Raw genomic sequence first — 23,825 nt, forward strand, 5'->3', positions numbered from 1 at the left:
AGTCTTTATAAAAATTCCTGACTTTACAAACATACCCCAAATTGTCAAATCTTAAGATATTATTAGTCGAAAAATTATTTAAATAATATCATATCGAAAGACTCGAATTTTGCGTACTGCAGTAAGTGATTTTTCCTCATTTGCTTTTATAACTGCCTCCAGCTTGTATTCTATTCATTGTTTTTGGACTCTCTGGCTGTAATATATTTTCCTTCTTCATCAAATACATTTGTTGTGACAGAAACTGGTCTGAAAAAAATTCTTAATTTTTTTTTTTAAAACAACGAAATTCAATTCAGATCAATTTTATTTGTATACCACGTGTCACAATGGACATTGTCTCAAAGCAGCTTTACAGAAAATAAGAAATATAGTACAAAAAGAAAATTATACAATGAATAATATACACAACTTCAAGATTAATATTAGACATATTTAAATGTATTTGTATTTATCCATCATGAGCAAGTCTGAGGTGACAGGGGTGACTTTAGGCAAGGAAAAACTCGCAGACTTAAAAGGGAACCTCATCCTCATTTGGGTGACACTGGAGGGTGTGATTATAAACTGTTATAAACACCAGAGGGTGTTATTATGAATAATGTCCTTACTATTGTCAGATATAGTCTGACAATTGTTTATTGATTAGGAGGTTGTTGTCTTCAAAGGCCACATGGAGTTGGCATCTCCTCTTTAAATGTCCAAAATGCTAATGGAGTGGAATCTACTGGAGCTGGTACATCTCTAGATGCGTCTGGATCCTCACAGGGTTGACCTCTTGTCTCTTAAGGGCCAAAAATCTTCATGACGTGGAATTTCGCCTCAGGATGGGTAGAAAAGAGAAGAAAGTGAGAAAAAGAGAAGCAAGTGCAAACAAAAAACTGAACTGAATTGTTTTGTTGCAAGATTCATTTAAATAATTTTAATGCTTTTTTGTTAATATATTGCGAAAGAGAGGTACACCCCCCCTTTTCCAGTCAAAAACCACAGGAGATGAAAACCTTTGGCCTGAATTGTACATACATATTTAATGTGCCACTTAAATGGCAGGAAATAAAGGAAAAAGCAACTAAATTCATAAATTATGAATGGAGCATAGCCATTCTCATGAGAAACTCTGGCTTCTTATTATATTTTTAATTTATTTGAACTTATTTCCACAGGGAATTTCTCTTCTGAGACAAAAAAAAAGTATTTCCACCGGTGGCCCATTTGTACAGAATAAAGGCATGTACAACAGTATAATTAGCAGTCAATAATAACTTCCAATAAGGCAATTATAAAAGAACAAGTACATCTAACAGTGGATGAAGTCAGACCGACCATGATCAGATTCCCAGGTGTCTGATGCAACATGCTTGCAATATGAAACCATAATATTGTACTGGATGATTTTACCTTTTTCCCAAGCAAGAAGTATTGAACATTGCAATGTATTGTTTGGCACTGACTGGCACTTAATTGTGCAGTTTTATTTTGAGGGTAGCTTAGTGCATGAATACTGATTCTCAGGGTCACTGAGGCATTCAGAGTGTTCTCACCTGCTAAGCGTCAGTCTAAGTGTCTAAGGCATGTCGATACAGTATTGAGCTGACTGGCTGAAGCTGAACTGGAAGGTGTTAAAGTAGCAGCATGTAGTTGGGAGTACCGGTCTGCCATTACTTCAGAATACAAGCTAGATAATGAATCTGGAGAAAAGGAGCAGCCTATGATAGAGAGGAGAACAGAAGGAAAAAGATTAAAGAAATTAAAAGACCTACAGAATTACTGTAAATCATTTTTTCTTTCGAAGGCAAAAGACGAAAGACGGGCTTGTTTAAACAGTGATTATGTTCAATTAGGAAGACTTCATATGTTTGTCTGGGAAACATTCAAAGGCTTACAGGGTATAATTGCATCATTGAAGAGCTTTTAAAGCCATTTGGAAAGAACAACACAGACAGCGTTAAAGAGAAGAGAGTGAAAGTGATGAAACTCATTCACTTTCTCTCTCAAATTTATTTCCTGTCCCCATTTCACCTCAATATAGTTAATAAAGCTTGAAAAACAGCAGATTTGCCTAATACAATCTACTATATATATATATATATATATATATATATATATATATATATATATATATATATATATATATATATATACAAATCACTCATAATTAGCTAGCACAATAAATTGTTTATTGAAACCGAGGCCTAAGTGGAACAGTCTAATTTATACATCGTCCTACAATCATTATGAGCAGTGCATGGGGATGCAGAAATCTTAGTTAAAGATGTCTTTAATTTGAACTTAGTTCTACTGCATTAGTAGATCTCAGGGTGAACCCAATCGACACTGTCCAGTTTTGTTTATTTATTATTACATACATTTAATATATTACATTCTCTATTTCTCATGACTTATCTCTATGTACAAAGACTAAGAATGAATGAGTCTAATAGACAACAGCAACAACAACAACAACAACAACAACAACAATAATAATAATAATAATAATAATAATAATTCTTATTATAATAATTATCATAACAGATTTGATGTCGTACTGAATTTCCCAACTATTTTTAATTTGGTCTGCATTTTCCAAAAGTGTAATGCCATCATTTCTCCTACTTACTGTACGTATACATTCTTATAATGATGTCATCTCTTTTTTTGTTACTTATATATAAGTATACGGATATCATAAGTTCTTACTTGTTACTTATCTGACAGGTAAAATAACATAAAGGTAAAATCATCATGTCCTTCTTGATCCTTATGTCTATACGTAACGACATCATAATCTCTTTTGTGTTACTTGTCTGAGTATACTGACAATCTGTATTACCTCGTACCTCTACGTCTGATAAAGTATTATTGAAAAAATGATTGAGAGTTTATGATTATACATATACACAGAGAAAGCTCTTAAAAAACAACAAAAAAACATTTTACTTGATAAGCAAGACTATTTCATTTGTTTGCTATTTTTTCTTACAAGCATCTGCTTTAGAAACCCTAAATAATTAATAGTGTATCACACTCTGCACTGACACATTATAGAAGCTCCTGGGTATCAGCGGAAAGCAGGCAAGCAAGTACTAAACAAACAGGAACAACACAAGCAGTTTCACTTTGGTAGCAGTATTTACTGAGCTTAGTTCCTGATGCATGTAAACAACCAGTGAATACATAATAACCCACCGCGCAGTTTACCTAAGCAATCTGACACCTGGCGAAAACGGTAGCACTTCATCACGAAGTACAACGCAACTCATAACACACACATAAAACAAACACAAGACATGCAATACTGCATATAAATACACACCGATGCAGTTTTGAAATGTTAAATGTGCAGTTAAGAGGGTTTTTGTTTTCTGAAAACTTTAAGTCAAAAAAATAAGTCACTAAATGAGATTTATCACTGCTGTAAACGTCAAACTTTGAAAATAAAATAGAAATATTGCCATAAGGTAGAACAAATAATTCTTTACACTTTAATAGAGTGAAAACGGTGAGTCAGGATAGTTACCAATAAAGCAATTGTTTTTAAATAATGTATTGTCACAAATCTTTCATACTGTAAATGTTTGGAATTTTATTGAACAATTGAATGCTTAAGAAAAAAAATATAAATAAATAAATACATAAATATATACCATCTGAAGGCTCTCTCATATTTCTTGATTTTTCTTTTTTGACCATGCCCTTCCTGACTATAATTCCATAATAAATGTTATTGTAGAGGTTGAATTAGTTTGAAGGACTTTGCCCTGTTATCAGGGTTATTTCCAGAGCCAAACAACTTTGATAAACTGACTATTGCTTAATTTGCAACAGGCACTAATTCAAAATAAAGTGTTACCTGTGATTAAGGGCATCAGTCAGAGTTGTCCTCTTGGTGCTCTGCACATCATTACAGCCAGCCACTGAAAAAGCTGTTGTGTAGCAACTGCTTCATTTAACAATATTTTAGCAAAAGTTGTGTGTCATTGTTATGTCAGGTCAAACTGAGAGAAAATCTCAGATTTCTAAACGTTTTGCTAATTTTGGTATCACATACATATGTTTATAAATGCTAATCACTCATTAATGAACAAGGGTGTTTATGGCACAGGTTATACATTTAATGACAACCATAAAACTCCCAGAGAGCTTAAAATGACAAAATAATAAAAAAGCAGGGAAAAAACACTTCTTTAACATTTCTTTAGTCCATAATAAATTTCCTAGCTTTGTGGGTCTTAATTCGGGAATTTCATTTTAATTCAGTTCATTTCCACTTGTTGATTTTCAGACATTATTACAAATTTCTAGTCTACAGTCAATAATAATTCTAGTCTACAACAATAATAATAATAATAATAATAATAATAATAATAATAAAACGATTTATATACAGATTAAAATAATATAATATTATATTACATAAAAATACAGATACCATTCAAAGCTTTGAGTCAAGTTTTAGTGAGTCTCCTTATAAAGATGTCAATTCCCACCACTAATGAGCTTGCAAAGGAAAGTTTTCTCTTTTTTCATTAATTTGGTGAATAATCTTCTGATAAATCATAAATAGATAGATAGATAGATAGATAGATAGATAGATAGATAGATAGATAGATAGATAGATAGATAGATAGATAGATAGATAGATAACATATATATCTGGTTGTGTAGCAGTGTTTCTGGCTATTTACTGCACTTTTTAATAGATTTCAGACCATTACAATTTAGAACAACCTTTTTGAGTTTGTCAGTATTTGTAGGTTTTTAAGGAAGTGAATATTTGACTTGCATTATACATAAAGTCCTGTGCTACAAATAGGCAAAAATAAAACAGAAAGCAGACGGTTGGTGTCGATTGTATTTTTCTCTCATAATCAATCAAAAATCCTGACAAATGCAAATCACATTGATTTCTGCCTTAGAAACTGAAAACTCTATGACAAGGAAGATTGAATTTGATTGTTAATTCCTTCCTCACATCTAGGGATAAATAAAAACATTTCCTCATTTCATTTTTATCACTATTTTTCAAATGAGCATGACGAGGTAGTTATACTGCCCACATTGATCAGTACACACTGCACTATTTCTATTACTTAACAGTGTGACCTTTTTTTTTGTTTACTAAACTACTGACACCTTACAGAAACAGTATTAAAAATGATTGTGAGTTAGATAGATTGTGCATAGAAAATAGTTTTAACCAGATTAAAACTTAAATGCTGAGTCTATAATGTTTCTCCAAGGTCTTCACAGTGCAGTTGTGTGAACATAAATAACATGCACAAATCTTCACCCACACACTGTGCAGATTTCTGTTCTTTATTTGTCCGTGATGCTGGCGGCAGCGTAGCACTAAGAATTCCAGATCTCTTGACTAGCTTTGTGAAAAATTCAGATACTAACAAAGAAAGCACTAGGACTATATATATATTACACATCAGTTCTATAAATAAAGAATTAGTATCGAGAAACAGAGATTTTAGGATTTCCAACACAATAGGGTCAAATGTTGATTTTTGCTCTACTAGAGGAAATAGATCTCGATGTGTGTGTGTGTGTGTGTGTGTGTGTGAGAGAGAGAGAGAGAGAGAGAGAGAGAGAGAGAGAGAGTGAATAGTCGAATTCATTGTATATTCAGTTCAGTATTAGATTTGATATACAGCCTGATATTCAATTTCAGTTCAATTCTATTAAATTTGTATAGAATTTTTAACAATTCACATTGTCTCAAAGCAGCTTTACATAAATATGGAAACAAAATAAAAATGTAAAAATTTAAAGTTTAAAATTAAGTTACTACAGTAATTATCTCTAACTATTTTCCCTAATGACAAGCCTGAGGTGACGGTGGCAAGGAAAAACTCCCCGAGATGAAATGAGAAAGAAACCTTGAGAGGAACCAGACTCAGAAGAGAACCTCGTCTTCATTTGGGTGACACCGTACAGGAAATAATGTGAATGTAAATAATGTGCTTTCTACAACAGTTTGTAGTGGCGTTAAGCAACCAAGGCCATCATTTGGATATCATTTGTTATGAACTATATTATCATGATATCCATGCGGCTTTAACATTAACCGTGACATACCATCAATACTCATCGATGTTAAACTTGAGCTTGAAACATGTTCACACATTTATAATCACTCTGAATATTTTTTGTTTATTTAATTTATCAATATCGTACACATTGCAAACAATGCTATTGATAATAACGACACATAGAGTATAGATGGATGTGTTGTGAATAAGACTTTGGCTTTTTTTTAATTTGCTAACAAAAATACAGATTGTACAGATTAAATATTAAATATTTTCGGAAACAATCCCTTGGCTACTGTGTAATTATGCTGATTGTATGAGCTGTGGCTCGGCTCAACAAACTAGTCCTGACTGGAATTTTCTTATGTCAACTTTCTCCCAAAGACAGTTATGTTTGGACACATTCCAAGTCTGTGAATTTGATGTTTGTGTTGATGATTTACTTGTAATCTGAGATATATTGTGAATGCAATGGGCCACAACACCACAGCATTACTAATAATGAGTCACCTTGCTTGCCTTAAGGTCATTAGCACAGTTTCTGTGCTTGTCGTTTTCCCACTCAAGCCTCCTAGTCAGATTTTCACTTGTCTCGATTGATTCGGACTCAGAGACCATATTGCATTCCAGCCTCTGGCACATGTGCCAACTGCTGATCAATCATGATCAATTGCTGGCACAGGGCCATGGATAATGAAGATGGCTAATGATGGTTTCAAATCTGTTAGCTGGAGGAGACAGCAGGTGACAAAATCTGTTACCTCATCCAATTAAAACGTTGCATCTCTTCTCAATTAAATGTTAGGACTTTTATATCAGGCCAGGCTCACCGTGAATTTAATTCTAATTAAAGGATGTTTGTCCCAATACTCCAGGGTGACCTGCTCAGGATGAGAGAAATAAAACATCATTGATTTTTCCTGTTTACCTTTTAATTCCGCACTGGGCTGGAAATGAAGTGAAAGCGAGTAAAGATTCGAAATGGAAATATGCAATGTCAGTGAGAATTCTCCAGGCACTATGGCTCAATTCCACATTGTAGAAACAAGGTCATTTCTCAATTTAAATCTTGATTTGTTTGATTGTTTTTGAAAGCTCATGACCGGATAATTCTTGAAAAAAGAGGAAATAACAACATAAATTCTATTAGTTAAGTGTTGAGCACCTTAAGTGTGCTTTGGCTCTAATTTTACAGGTCTCTGGGTCTGTAGCAGTCAGACACACACTGTTTTGTATATATTTATATATAGTAACAGTTAGATATATAAATGAACATGGAATGAGAATTGTGTGCCTGTTGTTAGCAAGAAGCTAGCAAACTGTATATTCAGTGTTAAAGAATAAATGAACTTATGTCTCTGTATGTTGAATGATCTAAAACAAATGCTGATAAACTAATTGTAATTAATCACAAACATAATTTATAAATTTAGTGCTGTTTTGTTTACTGTTCATGCTGGTTTTATTGTCTAATTTTAGCAAAGACAAACATAGAAATTGCTTTAAATAATGAAACATTCTCCATTTACTTTTACAGAAAATGAGAGTTAAATCAAGACAAGACGAGAGATTACTAATGTAGCAGGCAGAGACTTCAAACAACTGCCAATCATTCCAGATTCATATATCGATTGTCTCATCTTCCATTCTTATTGGAAAAAATCTTTTTCATGATAACTTACACTAGTTCGTTTTGAACTTACAATGCAATGTTCCTACATTAAATCTACAGTAGAAGGGTTGGCCTGTCTGGAATAAAGGTGAACAGTCAGAATAACGTTATATTGATTTGCACTGACAAGTAGACACAAATCATGGCATCAAAGTGCCTCCTACAACATGAACATGAACCGAGAACAGTGCTACAGATTTTCTTTTTCCTGTAAATTATCACTTGAAATGCATGACCTCCATACAGATACTGTACCATTTGCATGTGAAATACATTGAGTGCACAAATAAGCCACAAAACTCTATTGCAAGCTAAAACAAAAGTAAAATAATACAGTGTTTTAGAGATTTAATGTTTTTCGGGTGAGTAGTGAGATAATAGAGCCTTAATCAGTATCGAGGTACAGTACAACAACAATGAAAACACTACACTACAGTACATACAGTATGCCAAACAGATTATCAAAGTGATTTCAGTGTATAAACATTCTTGCTGGGATCACTTTAATCAGAGGTTTAATTATAATGTTTTCAGACTATTTGTTTTTGCTCTATTTATGTGTAAAATAATCAGAGTTTTCTGAAATTACAGGAAAAGAAGTAAAACAAAACAAATAGGTGCAATGGATTGAAGTATATCTACATCAAAATTATGCTAATAGTTCAGTTAATAGCTCATTATTTTTTACTCTAAAAGTGATCTAAATGTACAGTATTCTAACTCACATCATAGCCAAACACAAAAATGTGTAGGGTCTTATATAACAAGACAGGGGTAGAAAATTGATCAAAAAGGGAAAGAATTTAGAGGAGGAACCACTCCGAGTTGCCATGCCCCCTCGTAGCTTAGTGCCTTGTAGCTAAATGTGTAAGAACTAGTTTACTTTTCAATGATCCAAATTACTCAAATAAATTGCATAAACCATCCAGAGTACTTTCGGTTATGAATACAATTATAATACATATGAAAGATCAATTAACTAACATGGTAATTTCACTTTATAATGCACAAATAAGGATAGCCTTACTTGTATTTTTAAATCATTTTTATCTACTTTCACATATCATGAAATATCAGTGTATCACAATAAATTGCTAGTGGCTAATGTAGCTCAGATGTAATAAATCATACAGCGCCTCTGGTGGCTTTTTGTCCCACAAAATGTTAGTTGATAAAAATTAATGACTTATTATTTACATTATAATTTCATTTGTTCACATATGGAATTACTAAAACAATACCAACATGCAAAATCATTGTAACCACACTGTAAATAATTTCGCTAAGGAAACAGGTAGCTGTATCATAGCAATAGCTGTGTCAAGAGAGTACGATTTATTTTGGTAATATGTTTTTAGCATGATAGAGTGTAGTTTTATCAACCTACACTAATTTATAGCTAACCTACTATAGTCCTAAATATATGCATGCTTTAATATATACACATTAAGGATGAAGTCTGTTATGAATAATATTTTTAAGACTTATGACAACGTACACGTAATGCACACATTGCCATTGCTGTAATTTATACATGGGTCTCCTATCCTGGTGGAAATGATTAAATACCATCCAGTAAAATGCAAGTTGATTAAGGCTTTCAGATATAATTAATATAAATCAAGGCTTTCAGATAGTCTAAATATAAATGCTAAATTAATGTCTCCTCACTGCATGCTACATCACCATATCAGCAGTAAAACTCATTCATGACGTATTTCTCACCTACATCCTCCATATAAGTCACCGTGTATGTTTTAGCGCATTAATATGAACCTGTTAAGTACAGTAAATTGTTATAGATTAATTCATGAATTAAAATGAATCAACACCTCCTAACCAATCAGATAGATGAATTCAACAAGAATTCAAAACCATATCATCTGCTTGTGCCTTTGATTCAAGGAAAGTAGCAACAAAATAATTTAATGTAACTTTATATCATATTTCTTCATCATATCGCATAATTTAACCTTAAGTATGATTACTTACCATTTATTGCTTATTAGAATGAAACAGATGTATCTATGGGAGAAAATGGCGCTTAAGTAAGTTGTACATGTCAGACCACAAAAACGACTGATAGATTTTAATTAGACATAATTTCTTATAAAAGCAAATAATTTTTGAAAAAAATATTACAGAAACTGTAAACGTCAAGCATTTCTGACTAGCTATCCACAGCTAGTACTGAATGCTATCCACAGCAAAACCCTGAAACCTAGCAGGATCTTAGCCCACAGTTCACTTGTTTTTCTTTCTTTCTCAGAATTACATAGTACATATGAACAAAGGAAACAAATGAAGTTTTATTGCTCTGTGGCTTAGTTTGTTAGGACTGTTTTGTTACCTAATATTAATTAATTAGTTAATATTACTGCCTACATTCATTCCTAGCTAATTATTAAGTTCATTAGCTAGCAACTATTTATTCATAGTAATAAAGTAGAAAGCTAGAAGCTTTCTAAACATTTATTTGCTTTTGTACAGTTTATACATTCACATTGGTTATAACCTATGCCAATAGTACTATGTAAATATGTAAATATATTGTTATATTAAATTAAATTTATTAAATTATCATCTAATAGCAGCGATCATATTGTTAGTCGATTCCTGTATTTATAAAACAAAGATGTACACTTTGTATACATTATATATTATTGTTTTTTATTGTCATTGGTTCTCTATATAGTACTTACAGTCTTATATTGAGACCTAGCATTGCTTAATAGGTTTGGAACAGGTTAATTTTACTCACCACTTCACTGGAAGGTGAGCAAAACATTTAAGAATCACATTTAACTGATTTGCAACCATGCCTTGTTTGGGACATACATATTAGACTGCACTGCACTAACAATGTTGAAGCTAGGTAGTGATTAGTAATACCAGTGTTTTGTAGTTGCATTGGATGCCATAATCATTCACTATATCATTCTTTCTACTAAGCTTTTCTTACCTACAGATTTGAAAAAAGCACTTTATAGTGTGTGTGTGTGTGTGTGTGTGTGTGTGTGTGTGTGTGTGTGTGTGTGTGTGTGTGTGTGTGTGTGTGAGAGAGAGAGAGAGAGAGAGAGAGAGAGAGAGAGAGAGAGAGAGAGAGAGAGAGAGAGAGAGTATGTGTGTATAGACTATCAAAAACTAAAAACTAAAAACACAATATTTCAAATGTATACTTCTCAGTATATCAGATTTAACTATACTGTCAGGGATCTAAACCTTCCAGGAACACAGACATGGAGCTGGAATACACCCTAGATGAGAGGATAGGCCATCACAGAGCACCATGCTTACACATATTAACACCTAGGGCTAATATAGCATAGTTTAACCATATACTGGCATATTTTTGGGAGGTGACAGGAAACTGAAGAACCCAGAAGAAACCTGTGGGGCTAAGGGGAGACCAGCAGACCCAGAAAGCCTCTTAGTTTACAAGCATTGAAAGTTCACACATAGTCACTTGAGCACAGGAAAAAAACAGGGTCCTGGAGTTGAGAGGCGGCAATACTCCCTGCTGTGCCACAATGCTTCGTGGTATTTGATTTTAAACAAATTTTTATCAAATTATGTGATTCATATTACATGTTGTCCATTAAAACCCAACACTCTTAATATAAATAAATGACACTCTTTGGTTATAAAAAAAAAATCTTCACTTTCCCTAAACAACATGGTTTTGTCAATGTCATTTTTCTATTGTTTGCAAAAAGACCAATGCTTATTGCTATTTAGAAAGTTTTTAAGAATAAACAGAGGGGATACACTGCATAACTGGCTTGCTGTAGCCCTAAAAGCTGGTGCTGTCTATGTTATTCAGCCGTTTTGGGTGAGATATTTTTAGATTTCCTTGAACTGGTTGTATCACATTCTGACATTGTCGCTTTCTTCGCAAAGTGCACATGATGATGCCTCATTATGCTGGGAGCAAACCATAATTTCTTTCATGTCAACACATTTCCGATTCAGCGCAAATAATTCATTATTTGCATATTTAAATTGCAATCACAGTGTGTTTGACATTCAGTGCCATGGTCAAAGGTGTAAATTTCACTTGTTTTTTTTAATGTGGCTTGGTTTATTGGATTAGGACATTACAGGACCTAGATCTAATTTGACTGCCTATCATGATGGTCTCTCATACTCTAGCAGTGAAAAAACCCCCAGTGTGATATCTCAGGGGATTTACGCATGTTAAATATCTTTTGACCCACACATTGGCACACTCACACTCACATATTTAGCAATGTGCACTAATATGAGAATTTCATTTGAAGTTTTGGAGACTGCGTGTTAGTGGGATATTTTTGCCTCAACTTGTGATGTGGAAACGTTTTTACAGCGTTTATGTAATTCTCCTAAGTGTTCGCATGTACCACTGGGATGTGTTGTGATTACATGCTTGCTGTGATAAAACATTCATGTTCCTCTTTTGGATGACTGGAATCATGGCTGAACTGCTCAGAAAATAGGCTTCACCGATTATTGCATTTTTGAATGTTTCAAGGCTTCAAATTCTTTTCAAACTGTGAAGTTTTGTATCTTATTAGACAGATACTTCCCGTGTCCGTGTATTTATTTCTTTTTATCTTTGCTTCTTTTTTTGTTAAGAAATGTTATTTTATTGCTGTTGTTCATATGTCAGAATGAGAGAATATTTACCATAAATACAATTTGTAGATTCGAATCAACTAAGACTAGGATCAAGCTTCATCCAAGTATAATACTGTGAGAGTGTACTGTTTTTACTTTCTTGCAGGCGAGACCAAGTGGAAATATTTGAAGCACAGAGGAATGTTCACATTCATTAACACTGATTCAGCAGGAGTAGACAGGACAGTTAAACATTCTGCAGAAGCAAGGGAGTTTGTCAAAGTTTATGCAGGCAGGATCACATAGAAGCAGTCTTTTCTGCAGGACTGGACAGGATTTTTAAAAGTTTTTTTGTGGGATGTGTTTTGGGTTGGTCAAACATTCTGTGAAAGCCGGCAGTACTGGTAAGGATTGTCTGCTGGAGTGGGGTGGATTGGTCAAATCTTCTGTAGGAGCTGGCAGGATTAGGGGATTGGTCGAGTGTCTGCATGTTTGGTGGGATCAGTCAAGGATATGTTCAGGAATTGGTGGAAATGGTTAAAAATCCTTAGAGTCCTGAGATAAAAACAAAAGAAAAGAAAAAAAAACAACAACAACACTTACAACTCTAGAATGCAGCTTTTATACCAGGCTGGAGTGTCCAGTGCAATAATAATGTCCCTTATAAGCAGTACCTGTACTGGATTATCCACTGTAAAGAAGTCACAGTAAATGCAATATACTACATGTAGATATAAATGTTCCTCTTTCAGATTTCATTCAGTTGTAGTCATTTTTTTTTCCAAGACATTTTGGAGGAAAATTGTTGAGGGGAATTGGTTTATGCAATTCCATTTCATTCAATGTAAGTTTTTAAAGTCGCAGTAGAAGATGGAGCATCAATATTCATGTCATTTTCTGCCTTTTGAGAGCATCTAAGAAAATACAGCTGTTCATCTGAATATATCCACTAGTTGAGAAAACCTTTCAGGCCATTCAGACATCCCACCACCATGTAATGAAGATACTGCAACCTGCACTAACATATCTTAATTTCTCTCTCTCTCTCTCTCTCTCTCTCTCTCTCTCTCTCTCTCTCTCTCTCTCTCTCTCTCTCTCTCTCTCTCTCTCTCTCTCTCCACCATGGTTGTAATTATGCGAGGAATGAAGTTCAGAGTCAGGGTGAGGTTGTAGAAGGTCATTTACTCCATTTCTAACCTCTAATACCTCCTGCTTTTCAACTGGCTTGACAAGGTTGATCTAAACTGAGTATCTTTTTATAGCAACTTCTCGAGGCTTTTGTGCAAAAAATAAAGTTGGGATCTGACTTCATTTACAATATTACAGTTTTCATATGCTTTCAATTACCTATTGAGCTCTATCAGCTCAATAGGTAAATTACAAAGAAATTAGAGTTCTTGAACCACCTACCAGGATCCACAGGGTCAACAGAGTTCAGTTAGATGGGTGATGGTGTTAGAATTTTAGCATGATCTGTAGTTTTGTCCTGTAAATGATTAACTCAAATAATTATTATCTGTATAATTATTAACATTTGGAAAAAATGATTTAATGTTAGAAATGTTATTTACATGATACTAATTATATATACGCAGGTATTCTAGTGAATTAATTAAACATATAGCATGTCACATCTTCAAGTGAATCCAGGTTATTAAGGATCTAACTTTATAAAGAATAATTAAATAAAAAAAATCTGAGACAAATTCTCATTTTTTTTCTACCGCTTTATCCGAACTACCTCGGGTCACGGGGAGCCTGTGCCTATCTCAGGGGTTATCGGGCATCAAGGCAGGATACACCCTGGATGGAGTGCCAACCCATCGCAGGGCACACACACACACTCTCATTCACTCACGCAATCACACACTACGGACAATTTTCCAGAGATGCCAATCAACCTACCATGCATGTCTTTGGACTGGGGGAGGAAACCGGAGTACCCGGAGGAAACCCCCGAGGCACGGGGAGAACATGCAAACTCCACACACCCAAGGCGGAGGCGGGAATCGAACCCAGACCCTGGAGGTGTGAGGCGAATGTGCTACCCACTAAGCCAATGCTATTGTTGAGAATGGGGAAAATAAGTTCTCATGGAAAAGGAGGCCACTAAATTCTGTAGAAATTTAAACATATATCAATCAATCAACTACCTGCAAAATGGCCAACCCTCAACCCACAAACAAAAATGATGTAACAGTTTAAGGAAAATGAGGCATCTGCCAGCATCTTTAGCTCTTTACTTGTCTATGTGTATCTCAGTCTTGTAATAAAGCTCTCAGTTCATTTTAAATCTCTTAGTGTGCTGATTGATCTCTCTGAACATGTAAGAAACAGGACCAATGTCTCTGACCTTGGAATCCTGAGGCATTGTTGACATTTTCTGCTGCAGAATTTGGCTTCTCCAGGTAATTATAAATGAAGAGACACAAACCTCTTATTAGTGTCCTGTTATCACATGGCACATGGCACTATTTAGGACTTTCACTGACAAGTTATTCTTGTTTTTTTCTTGTATGGGTTACAGATCAGCTTTCCATGCCAAAAGACCTGTTAATTGTTTCTAATTGAGAGAAATAATGAAGAGACCGCAACAAAAGTTCAGAGAACTTAGTTTTTGTTGTTTGATTAGATTTTAGATTTAAATGCTCCACTGCTTTGCAATTATGATGACTCTAAACTCAGTTCATGTAAATGTGATCTGTACTTCAATAAACACCAATTATACAGCAAATTATTTCATTATATGTTCATTTTGTCATTACAAATTCATCCTATTTTTTTCTCCAAAGTCAATCTTAGAAGGAACACTGTTTGGGGCTGTATTTTTGTTATTGAATTTAGTTTTTCAATTGATTTGGTTTATGAAGGACTTAAAGATTAGGTCTAAATACATTGATTGACTGAATTGTGTGGGTTTGAAACTAAACTCTGCAGAAAGTTTGTACCTCAAGGAGGAGGGTTGGTGATCATTGATCCAGGTCACTTGCAGTATAAGCTGTTGGGTACAAATTGCACCAGGTTTAATATTCTGCCCAGGGCCGGGTGATGACTTAACCTGCTCTGTGAATATGACTTCAGCAATTTGAATCCTTTTGTTGCCTGGAGAAATGAGATTTTTTGGATTCTCCTAGGCCCTGATGACTTAACTTGCTCTGTGAATATAACTGACTGGAGCTTTTTGAAGCTTTTTGTTGCTGGGACAAATGAGATTTTGTGGACCTTGATAACCTTTAAAAAAAAAACCTTCTTTTACAGTTTAAGTAAGCTTCCTTCAGCAACACTGAACTTTAATAAAAGGGAATAAAAATTTTAAAAGGAAGAGGCTGAACTTGTGGAAGGAACAGATGAGGTAAACCTCCAGTCTGTAAGACAGAGGAAAATACAGATCGATAATGAGCTGTGTCTGTTCAGATTAAGAATATGTGGAAATGTCGGGGGGCTGTAATTGGATTTATTTTTCTTCTTGACTGATTAGATTTGCAGGTTTAGGCACATTAAAGGCAAAGGGTCATTTACTGAATGATCTGATATCTGAATGCTGGCCTGGAGAGATCTGATTCATTCCACACCTAATACTGCATTAATGCTTCATGTCTATGTCACAAACAGACAAACAAAGGACATACTCATTGTATTGTTTAAGGAAATATGAAATATTATAGCTTGTGTTTGTTTGTCTTCTGCTTTAATGGCTGAATCAGTAATGAAAGACAGAACAAGTTAATGGGTTTTGAACATTACAACTGTGCCATTGGCTTTCATGTAATTGATCTGAGAATAAACTTGCCCTTGGCTATATAGCCTGTTTACGGCAGCAGGGTGGTTCTGTGTTCATGAAGTGTTACACCAGCGTTAAAATACACTAGCTGGAGATCTCGTCAAATTTAAACGAAGAACAAAACTAATGGACAAATAAATGCATGTATATCTATATAGGCAGAATTTACAGTATGACCAGTAGGTTCTGGCTTTTGGGAATGAACATAGGCAACTTTAGATCTGACATTTATCTGCCTTTTTGTTTCTTTGTTTCTTCCTTTTTTTTTCTATAGCTCTTACATGCATGAGCTTCACAGACCATAAAATCAGTGATTTTATTGCTAGGCAACTAGCATTTGCAGAAAGCAAGAGGAAAAGCCCACACTATGTCTCAGAGTGTTCTCTGTGTGAGAATGTGGGAGAGGGCTATAACACTCATTTATATGTAAAACTAATACCAAACACCTATGGCCATTTTGCATAGAATTAAATAGACTAGCTTGATCTTCATATATTTCATATATCATGGTTCTTTGTTATTATATATATAAAGATCATTTACCGTTATCAAGAAATTAATGAAAAGAAGATTAGGTCCAGCAAGGGTGATGGTATTTACAAGAATTCATCCCAGCCATGCTCAACACAATCAAATTGACAAATTAGGATGTTTTTAACGAACCAAGCTTATCAGCAAGGTCAGGCTACTTTTAGAGCTGTTAGGCACTACCAGCTATATAGACCAAGCTAGAAAATGTCTACCTTAATGAGCTTTTAACCCAAAAAGAGTTCCATAAAAGATTATTTAATCTGTTAGTGTCACTGGGTTTAATATACTTACTGCTAATATTGAAATCCTTGCTTTATTTTCAACCACTGCTGATTTAAACAGCACCATAATAGGACAAAAGGTTTATCCTTAACACTGTCTAGTCCAGTGAGTAGATGTATAAAAAAAATGGAAAACAGAAATAAATAAGAGGGTTTTGACAGGATTGTGCTACCTCTCCAAATAGCTCATCCGACCTCACCCTGCTACTGTTTTCCAGAGTCACATCCATCACTAGACGAATGCTTTGTTTAAATGGACAAAATGCGCCCCATTTATAATAATTATTGGCACTTTAGCAACATTGAAGTGGGAAATGGAAATAGCTACTTTGTCTGTGTTTAAAATGTACCCACAGCGTTCAAAGGGGTCATTTCTCATTTCAACACAGCAAGCAGGTAATGGCGCAAGCATTAAAATGTTGTATACAAATTCAGCCTTAATAGCTCTCATTCATCACACGCAAATGCTAATGCTAGAATTTTGACAAATGTAACGTCTGGGAAGAATTGAACCATCATCTATCGAGCTGACTTCATGTAAAACCGAAAGAACTGAAAAGGTTAACATGAAAAACATTTAATCTGAAAATTCTTATCTGCTGCAAAAATGATAATTTACAAATATTACAAACAGTACAAAAAAATTGACTTTGTTTTAAACGCGCTTTTATAAATTCATTATTAATTCAATAGTAAACATTGAAAAAATGCTCATTATTTTCCAAATGCTTTAATATAGATTAAAGTTATTGTAACTTAAGTAAGACTTACAAATATACCTATGTTAAGGCATTAATTAGCATTCATAAAGCAATGTTGGATGAATTATAAAAAGGTTTGTGCCAAAACTCAAAAGGTGTCATTGAAGGTTTTATGCTACTACTTTACTTTCACAAGGAAAAATTGTCAATGCCTCAAACATCGACATGGGTCAACTGTTCAAAACTGTTTTTATTTCAGGTTACTACATTTTGTGGATTTTATTTTATGAAAAGCACATTCATGACAATTTTTGTGAAAGATCCACACCATTAGTTATCATTTAGATGAAATATTGCGTTCCTCTGTCAGCAAATACAAGCGAATAGCTTATAAGAAAAGAAATTATAGGTAAAGAAGTTTTTAAGAAGTTTTTAAGAAGATTTTAAAAACCTGGTGAATTTTCCTATACAGTTTATTCCAACATTACTTTTTAAAATGTATTCAGCACATATGAAGACTTTAAAAAAGCCCATTACAGCTACTCTTTAAATAAAAATGTAAAATAGGATTGAGTATTGCCTTGAATTTGTCATGTGGAAAAAATCTGATACCGTAACTCTGAGCCAATGTTGTAAGAAACAGCTTTGATGTGAGAATACGGGATGCAAAATTATTGCACTTTTCATTTTAGTACTGTTCGACTACTTTTACTTCACTTCTTTAGAATATGTAACAGGAGTTTTAGTGACTTGTTCAGTTTTTATTACTTCTTAAAGCCCTAAATTTCTTAAAACCAGAACTCACTCGATGCTACCTCATATAATATTGGTGGCCTATAAAGCTGACTCATATGATTATAACATTATTAATTCATGCTTAATAATAGGCAAAACATATTTATTATGCATTATAGTGCAATATACTACAATGTGTAGATTGTACAGCGCTTACACTAGTTTTAGCCTTATTCAAATAATAGGCTTTTACTAATGAAAAAAATCTTCGAAAGCTTAATGATGACTTGAATGGCAGATGGTCTACATTACGTGAACCTAAAAATAAATGGAACAAGAAAACTGTTTGACTAAAACCTATATATTATCTATTTACCAAAGAAAAATTAATAATCACAGAAATAGTGGTTTCCTGTAAGTAGATGCATATTTAACTTTTGTGGAAGAAGTCTCCAATGTCACTGCTTTCTAACAGTATGCTTTCCAGCATTGTACTTATACAGTGATACCTCGAAATACGAGTGCATTGACATACGAATTTTTTTGAGATACGAGCTGTGATTCGACCAAATTTTTGCCTTGAGATACGAATAAATTTTTGAGATACGAGCATCCGAGCCGACGCCGCCAAAACAAAGATCCCCAACAACCACGTGTGAGATACGAACATCCCAGAAATAGTTGCAACTGGTCGTGCATCAGCGTTGTTTAATGACACTTGCCTTACAAATTTCCGAAACATTTTAAAAGGGAGGAAGAAACAAACCTCCTTGGACAGGTTTTTATTAAAACGACCGGCAGATGTTAGTGAGTAAAGAGTGACAAAAAACAAGTGAAGAGAAAAGCGATAAAGAAAATTAAGCAAAATTAATGTAAAGAAAACAGAAATTGTAGCAATTAATTTTAGTAAAGTTAAGAGAATTTCAGTTAAGTTCATAAATTTTAGTGAAGTTTAGTTATGTTCCATAGCATTAAGAGTGTTCAGTAGCGAGTAAGTGAACGAAAGTGAAAGTGTAATTCCTCCTAACTCCTCTGCCTGTTTAATCCTCCCTCAACCTCTGTGCGCATCTTCCGTTAGCTCAAGTAGCCTTTATAGTAAAACCAGTTTATTTTTTTAACATTCTCTTTTATTACTGTATGTTTTTATACAATATTTGTCATTTATAAATACAGGTATTGTACATTTTTCATATTCAAAACACATAAACAAAACAACTGGAGTGGAACGGATCACTGGGATTTCAATTTATTTAAATGGGGAAAATTGCTTTGAGATACGAGCAATTTGAGATAAGAGCAAGGTCACGGACCGAATTAAACTCGTATCTCGAGGTATTACTGTACTTATATTTATACTTATACTTAAGTCATCTGTACTTATATATGATATTATTCTACATGATATTATCACTCTGCCTATTGGCAGGTATATTGTTGATCGTCAAGAAATGAAAAATTCAAAAAATAGTGGCGTATCAATTTGGGATGAATATAACATAAAACTTTGGGGTGTGCTATTATGGGAGAGTGATCCACTTTGGTATGGTAACAGAAGTAATCTATAGGAATAAAGAAATGTACATTGTGAATAAACGTATTACTAACTTGAGCTTTATTAAACAACTTAATTGACCTTAATTAAACCATAATGTGTGTTCCTTAAACTAAAATGATCTTATTAATATAGTTGACTAGATAGATAGATAGATAGATAGATAGATAGATAGATAGATAGATAGATAGATAGATAGATAGATAGATAGATAGATAGATAGATAGATAGATAGATAGATAGATCATTGTAGCACTTGTGGCTTACTCTTAAATGCTTGCTTAAATTACTTAAAATACTTAATTTCTCCAGTGAAATGGCAAGCACGCTCACTCATTTACATGGCTATTGGAATTAGTGACCCATGAGGGATGGCAAAGACATCTGATGACTCATTAGTATTCCCATTTAAAGGAAACTATGAAAGTATATAAATCTATCTATCTATCTATCTATCTATCTATCTATCTATCTATCTATCTATCTATCTATCTATCTATCTATCTATCTATCTATCTATCTATCTATTTATTTATTTAGCTAGCAGCTCCAGTTAACATTGGGACATATTTCTAAATGTACTGAAATGAATTATTAATGTGTTTTTTTTAAAATACTAATTTAGCCCACAAGGAAAACCAACATACTGATGTGTTGCAAATGTCACATAAGCATAAGCATAATTAGCTGTAAACCAGGGCTGAGTGTAGAAGCGAATCATGGACTCTTTTTTCATTAGTTTTATTTTGAGGTGTTTTGCAAGAGTTGCTTTAAAATGGTTAAACACAGCAACAAAAAGTAGATACTAAATACTGGGAGAATAATTTTGTTTTACACAGACACTGTCCATTTATTTTAAAACTTATGTAAAAGTAACCTTTATATTTTTATATTTAATTTGGAATGTTCTCTCTCTCTCTCTCTCTCTCTCTCTCTCTCTCTCTCTCTCTCTCTCTCTCTCTCTCTCTCTCTCTCTCTCTCTCTCTCTCTCTCTCTATTATCCTAAGATCTCACCCAGTTCTAGACTTTAGCAACACCCTGATAGGCGTCTTCAACTTTCTGTTTGTGTTTTATAATACCAAAAGCTACTCAGATGGTTGTTCTCTCAGATCTCACAGCAGCAAATTGATTGATAGGGTAGAAAGCTGCTATCAGCTGTTTGTTTTTCTTTTTCTTTCCCATAAGTGACAGGCCAATGTCTAAAGAGCTATTTTAGTTCTAAGGTCCATTCAACCCCAAGTGACATTCAAAAAGGGAAAAACCCCACAATAAACAGACAGAGCTGTAAATTACTAACATGACAACCGGCAGAATTTAGAAATCAAACCACCAACTGGAAATACGCTCTTGAGTCGAGAACATCCAAGCAGAACACGTTAGAAGGCAGTGGATTGATGTATAACAGTACGGTCCTGGTTTTTGACCTTCATACAGGTTAGGAACTACAAATTAATAAAAAGTTGATTTGATCGGTGTGGTGTATAATCTGTCATCATATTACAAGTGTGAACTGACCTGAGAATGGGAGCTTTCTGTTCCAGGTTTAAAAATGAAAGGATGAATGTGAACTGGAATGTGCAAGGAAAGTGAAAAGGCCTTGTTCATTCAGGTGTGAGAAGGAAAAAGATCAGCTTCTTTATTATTGATCACACTCTGCAAATAGATTATGGTACTATGGTCATTATGAGACTTGCCGTGCACGTTATCGGGGCTCGGGACAAACCATTTAACAGCGTATGAAATATAAAAAGGTCTCTTATTCAAACTAGAACTCATTCTAATGTAATGACATTTTAGATGCATATAGTCCGTCATCAGCCTAACCAAGTATAAAAAATTAATGCACTCCTACAGTACATTGTAATATTCAGATTTATTTTGAGCTTTCTTTGTCATTAATAAGATCTTAGAATCTGAGTTTCTGGGCCAGTTGGTTCTCTATGAAGAATATTGCACAACTGATAAGCAAACTCTTATCATAAATAGATTTTTTTCTCCTAGATTAATTTACTCAATACAAACTCACCACCTGAGGCACTGGCAGACTAAGGAAAATGTGCAAAATAGACTTAAACACTAATCTGTAGCTGTGATATACAACTAAATGGTAGTTAGCTGACAGCCTCTACTTGCACTTCCTCACATGAAGCGGATGCAACTAAGCAGATGTAACTAATAGCCAGAGACAAAATGCCTGTATTTATTCACACAGTATTGAATGTACAGTACTGTGAAAACTCATCAAAGTAAATTATTTTACATAGGGAAAACTGATCAGTTTCGAAATATTACATAGACATTAATTTTTGACCACCATAGTCTGAACAAATAGATGTAATGCATCTCAATGAACTACTAAGCCCTCCTATTGTATGTCTCAGCTTCCCAGGTTGTACCACCAACCATTCTGAGTCAAGTCAAGTCACGTCAAGTAGTTTTTATTGTAATTTTGATCATCTAGAACTGATGTAGTGCATAAGAAAATGAAATGTTCCTTCAGGAATCTGGTGCTACAAAAAACAACACAGAAATAGGGCTAAAGAGTAAAAGGAAAAAAATTAACCCACTGATATAAAGTGTAAGTGCAATCTTGTGCAAACAGACGCTGTAAACAAAAGTATATGCCCCCTGACTCTATCACTCTATCACTACAGTGGAAGACAAAGCCCTGTAAGCTTTGCTGAGTTTTTCTTTCTCTGCAGTGCACCCCATGCTTTACCCTCTTTGATACTTCTCTTTATCTTTATTAGATGTGCTTGAGCAAAGGAGGCACATGCAGGCTCAAAAACAAATCACTGGTCATGACACCTGCCTCAAAAAACACCTTTTCTCTCAGATGGTGTTTCTTTAGTTAACTGGTAAAATATACTGGTCATGGTTGTTGTGGATACTATTCTGGCAATACTGGAGTGAATCCTACAAGGGCATGCCCTGGACCTCAGCCCATCACAGAGCACCTGCTATCACACACACACACACACACACACACACACACACACACACACACACACACACACACACACACACACACACACACACACACACACACACACACACACACACACACACACACACACACACACACACACACACACACGGGGCAATATAGAGTAGCCAATCCTGTTACCAGCATATTTTTAAAAGGATGAAAGAAACCAGTGCAGACTTGCAAAGACCATGTGATGGCCAACAACAATAACACACCCTTGAGTTAAGGTTGGAAATTAAATACATGTTTTCTTCCTTGCAGCTGCTTGTTCTGAGTATTTCATTGAAACTGACTTTTCTAAACATGAACAATGCAGCTCTCATTCACTGCATCCTGAAATCAAGTTCTCTGAATATGTAAGTGTTTTGAATCCCTTTTAATCATCACACTAAACATATGCATACAACTTGTAGAGAAACTTTTAAATGAATAACATGAGTCATTATCTGTGATTATTACAAATGTATAGATCTATTCTGTAATTAATGTGTTTATCTTATGAGTGGTACTTAATTTTGGATGGATGTGTGGTGTGTTTGCGACAGTGTTCCCGTAAGGTCCTCTCACTGTGCCACTGGCTGTGCAGTAATTTTCCCAGATGCTTTTACACAGCGTGCATCCTTTTACAGTCACTTTGATTTACCTAGGGCATGAAAAGAGCTCCTCAGACAGCTGCAGCTCTTCGGGGACAGCTTTCCTTACTCGACTGGATATGTAAAACAGATAAATGGCTCTTTGTTTGAGTGATGTCCATTTGCTTTTTAGTTTTCACATCTATGCACTTTGTTGTCCTTTTCTTTATATTTAAGTTTTGACATCAAGTGGATGAAACTTTACCTTCATGCCCTTTCCATTTCTAATTCCATCATTGTTTCTTTTATAATATATTTATGGCTTTTCTGTAATAGACAGTAGTTCACTTGTCTTAAATGTTGAAAGAAATACTGTA

General features: G+C 34.3%; 1 long non-coding RNA gene across 2 annotated transcripts in view; it reads right to left on the reverse strand.

The window, feature by feature from the left end:
• Nucleotides 1-289: 289 nt before the first annotated feature.
• Nucleotides 290-23,825, reverse strand: part of LOC125146334 — a 34,263-nt gene continuing 10,727 nt past the window's right edge. The window contains exons 2-3 of one of the 2 annotated variants that reach the window (XR_007144792.1): nt 1,542-1,706; nt 290-821 (exon numbers count right to left, since the gene is read on the reverse strand). This is a non-coding gene — a long non-coding RNA (uncharacterized LOC125146334). Of the gene's footprint in view, nt 1,707-23,825 lie in introns of both variants that reach the window. The other variant, XR_007144793.1, reaches the window with a different exon arrangement.

This window comes from Tachysurus fulvidraco, chromosome 14 (assembly GCF_022655615.1).
Source record: "Tachysurus fulvidraco isolate hzauxx_2018 chromosome 14, HZAU_PFXX_2.0, whole genome shotgun sequence".
NCBI lineage: Eukaryota > Metazoa > Chordata > Actinopteri > Siluriformes > Bagridae > Tachysurus > Tachysurus fulvidraco.